This window comes from Chrysochloris asiatica, unplaced genomic scaffold (genome assembly GCF_000296735.1).
Source record: "Chrysochloris asiatica unplaced genomic scaffold, ChrAsi1.0 scaffold00011, whole genome shotgun sequence".
NCBI lineage: Eukaryota > Metazoa > Chordata > Mammalia > Afrosoricida > Chrysochloridae > Chrysochloris > Chrysochloris asiatica.
In genome coordinates, this window is record NW_006408529.1 from 14,015,068 (window position 1) to 14,019,366 (window position 4,299).

Here is a 4,299-nt window from a genome sequence, read left to right on the forward strand (position 1 = left end):
AAATAGTTTTGCTAGCGGTGATAGTTCATTTCTGTTCCAATCAGTGATTATACATTATTTTATAAGTGTATTTATATATACTTGCTTATAAGTATATATAAGTGTATTTACCTTCTTAACTTACTGGTATTGGTGCTGTTTGATGTTTTCACCCTGAATGAACTAATTTCATTATAACAATGCAATTAATAATGTATTTGTAAATTGAATTTTCCAAGATTCTAACATTTTAAGGGTCAGCATCTTAGATAAATGTCCATGTTTGGATTTTTTTTCTTTTTCTTTGGGTGGGGGGGAGTGGGCAACAGATTGACCAGCCATTTGGATCAATGTGTAACATATGTTCTGTGTTCTATTCCTCATTTTTCCCCATCTGATGATCTTGATTCTTTGACTGACATGTGAAAAATCTTGTCTGCTTATTTGAAAAAAAAAAAAAAAAAGTTTTTTTTCTTCTTCCAGCTCTCCTGTGTGACTTTTAGGCTTGTTATTTCACCTCTGGGTGGCAGGTCACTGAGGTTGGTTTAAGTATCTCCAAGGCTCTTCACATTCATAGTGTTTGTACTATGGTGAGGATCTTTAGGAATTTGATAGTGAAATGACTTGTCTTTATCTTTCACTAATGTCCTTCAATCTGAGGTTTAAAGGTGAGTTTAGGGACAGGATAAATGCACAATATTTGATTAGCTTATTTCTTAAGGATATTTTGATTGATGATGAGAGCCAGTTGATTATTTTACTTCTTGAGTGAGAAATAATGGACAGCATGGCTAAGAATTTATTTTATTGTAGTCTTAGTTATTTGTTAAGTGCCATCGAGTCATAAAGAAATCCTTTCTCTCCTGAAGTGACATTCTGTTTGAATGATTACAGCTATATACCTGACACCATTAAAAAAATCAGTATATCCAAAGTCCCCCAAATCATTCAGATGTGACATACGTAGATGCCAGCACCTTTTCATACTTAAATTTGCTTTGTTATTGGTATAGAGTTGGTTCCTTTATAGGGTTTCCAAGGAGCAGTTGGTGTGTTTGAATTGCTAACCTTGCAGTTAGCAGTCCAGTGCTTGTCTTACAGTACCACACTGGTATTCCTTAAATTTGTGTTAACATATGGGGGAGGAGGGGTGTTAAGTGCCATGGAGTCGGTTCTGACTCATAGCGACCCTGTACAGGATTTCCGAGGCTGTAAATCTTTACGGGAGCAGAAGCCTCGTTTTTCTCCCACAGAACAGCTGGTAGTTTCGAACTGCTGACCTTAAGGTTCGCAGCCCAATTCGTAACGACTATGCTACCAGAGCAATTTGGGATTAGACTTGACAGGAAAGCAAATATGGAAAGTTCTGGAAGGTGTGCTCTTTGAAATACCTAATATCGGAATAGTTTTATGTCTGAGTTTCTTTTTGTTTCTATACCACATAGGAAATAGAAGTTTCAAGGTTGTATAAATAACATTTTTTTAAGCATTATAGCTCATACTGTTTTATATTGTTACTACTCATATGCCGGAGTCCTGGTGTGGCACTGCAGGATAATGTACTGGACCTCAAGGTCAATTTGAACCACAGAGTCGGCATTTCAGACCTTGCCAGCCACTCCTCAGAAACCCTATACAGTGTTGCTATGAGTTGAAACCGACTTGACAACACTTGACAACAACAACATACTATATGTCAGTAATCCCCAAATTTATTTCACATTGAAATTATCTCTGGAGTTTCAGAAAAGATTTATATAGACATCTATACTTGTGCCCCACCCCCTCAAAAGTCTGGTCTGATTCATTTAGAATGTGGTTTAAGCGTTAGAAGTCTTAAAAGATCCTCACGTGATTCTAATGTGCAGTAAAGTTTTGGAACCACTGCCATATGTCAGACATTTAAACTTACTGAAAACTGCTGCTGTTAAATGCCATCAAATTTGTTCTGACACATGGTGACCCTGTGTAGGGTTTGCTAGGAGTGACTGGTGGGTTTGCAGCACTGACCTTGCAGTTAGTAGTCCAGTGCTTATCCTAGAGCGCCACACCAGGACTCCTGCTAGCGGAGTCTATATCAAGATTTGTACATCTCTGAAGTCTAAATGTTGGCAGATTGCCACATCTTCCACAGAATGCCTGCTGGGTTTAAACTGTCCAACCTTTTGGTTAGCAGCCAAGCGCTTAACTCCTGTGCTATCAGGGCTCATCACCATCAGGTAACCTTGTTCATTTATTGAACAAACAGGAGTGATGCTTTATTTTGGGCCATGCTCTGCTCTGAGTAGTACAGAAAGAAAAAAAATCCCATACATCCTAGTTAGAAGAGTCAGTTATCTCTAAGTGGAGAGAGGAAATGAAAGAGGAGATTTAAGATGAATGGAAAGGGAGGTGAGTTTTAATTAGGGTGATTAAGAAGGTCTTTAAGAAAATAAGGCAGGCAGAGATTTAGGAGAGGGAGGAGAACAAACTTGCAATTTGACTAAAGCAGAGCATTTGAGCATAGGGTGTGAGGTACTCTTAGGAGCCATGGTAGAAATTTTAAGAAGTCGTAATAAGTGTTTTGAGTGTGGTCTGATTTACATTCTTTAAAGATCACTGGATGCTGCATGCAGAGCTTATTGTAGGGAACCTAGCAAAATCGGAGAGGTAGGAAATTCAGAAGTCTTGGCTTAGACTAGGGTGATATCAGTAGAGTGTAGTAAGTGATCCAACTGTTGACAACAAGACTTTGGCCAGGGACTGGAAGTCATGGATAAGTCAGGGTTTTGGCGTGGGGGGAAAACAAGATTTCTGTTTGGTACTTGGTATAAGATGCCTAATAAAAGGAATCCAACATTGATTTGTGTATATAACTGAAGTTGGGAGAGACAAGAAACATTTGGAAATCAGCCTGTAAATAGAACTAGAAGTCATGTGACTGAACTCGCTCAAATACTTAGATTGGTACTTTGACTTTTGAATCTTGACTTTGTTAAAATGTAGATTTGAATTCAGAGGTCTGGGTTGGACCCTGGACTGCACTTCTAACTAGCTCAGATGTTACTACACTTCTAACTAACTAGCTCAGATGTTACTACACTTCTAACTAACTAGCTCAGATGTTGATGCTGTGCTGCTGGTTTAGGGACTAAATATAAATCCATAGGAAAGAGGATTGGGTCCTGGTACTCAAACATGTGAAAGGGGAGCCAGCAAAGGAACCATCTGTGAGCTCTCAGGTAAATCAGAAAAATGTAGTATCCCAAAAATAAAGTGAAAACTTTTAAGAAGGGAGTGATCAATTAATTCAAGGACTGATAAGTAAAATGAAGACTCAGAACCATTAGATTATGAGGTTGGTTAGTTATTTTAAAGTCTTTAGTAGAAGGGATTGAAGTGGAGCAACAACTATAGTCGACTGAAAATTTTGATGTAAAAGGAAACAGAAATGGAAGTTACCTTAAGGAGAGGTTAGCTGAAGGAATTTTTCTTTTGTTTTTTTGTTTTTTTAAGGCGATAGCATAATTCAATGCAGATTGGAATATTTCATTAGAACAAGAGGGAAGAATGGTGTAGGAGAAAAGATTGCTATTGGAGTGAACTTAAATAGGCTGACAAGACAGTGAGATCTAAGGGTTAGTTTCAAATAGCCACAGGGGCAGATCATTGCTCCCATCAACAGGGAGAGCAGCTTTTTTATTCATTCAAATTTTCTATCATCTGGGCCATGGGACAAAGACAAAGCTTTCTGCTCCAGGAAAGATTTAGAGCCTTGGAAACCCTATACAGGGTCACCATGAGTCAGAACCAACTGCTCGGCACAAAACTATTGGAGTCCTGGCATGGTGCTGTGGGTTAACTACTACCACCACTCAAATATTTATTAGCACATATTTGCAGGACACTGTTTTAGGTCCCTGGGTGGCGCATGTAGGTTTGTGCTGTACTTACATTGTTGTTAAATGCCATCAAGTGGGTTCCAACTCAGCAACTTGTACAGGGTTTCGAAGGAGCGGCTGGTGAGTTTGAACCGCCAACTTTGCTGTTCAAACCGGCCTTGCACCCCAGCACATTAACCCACAGTGTCACTAATGGAAAAATTAGCACTTTGAAATCATCCAATTACACTGCAGCGCTATAGTTGGTTTGAACCACAAGGTCGGTGCCTCAAACTCACCAGCCACTCTTCTGAAACCCTATACTGGGTTGCTATGAGTCAGAAACAACTGGACAACACTTGGCAACAACAATTACACTACCGAAGAATGCCTGGCAGCTGCTTCCATAAAAACAACAGCCAAAAAAAAAAAAAAAAAAAACCTTATACAGATACAAGAG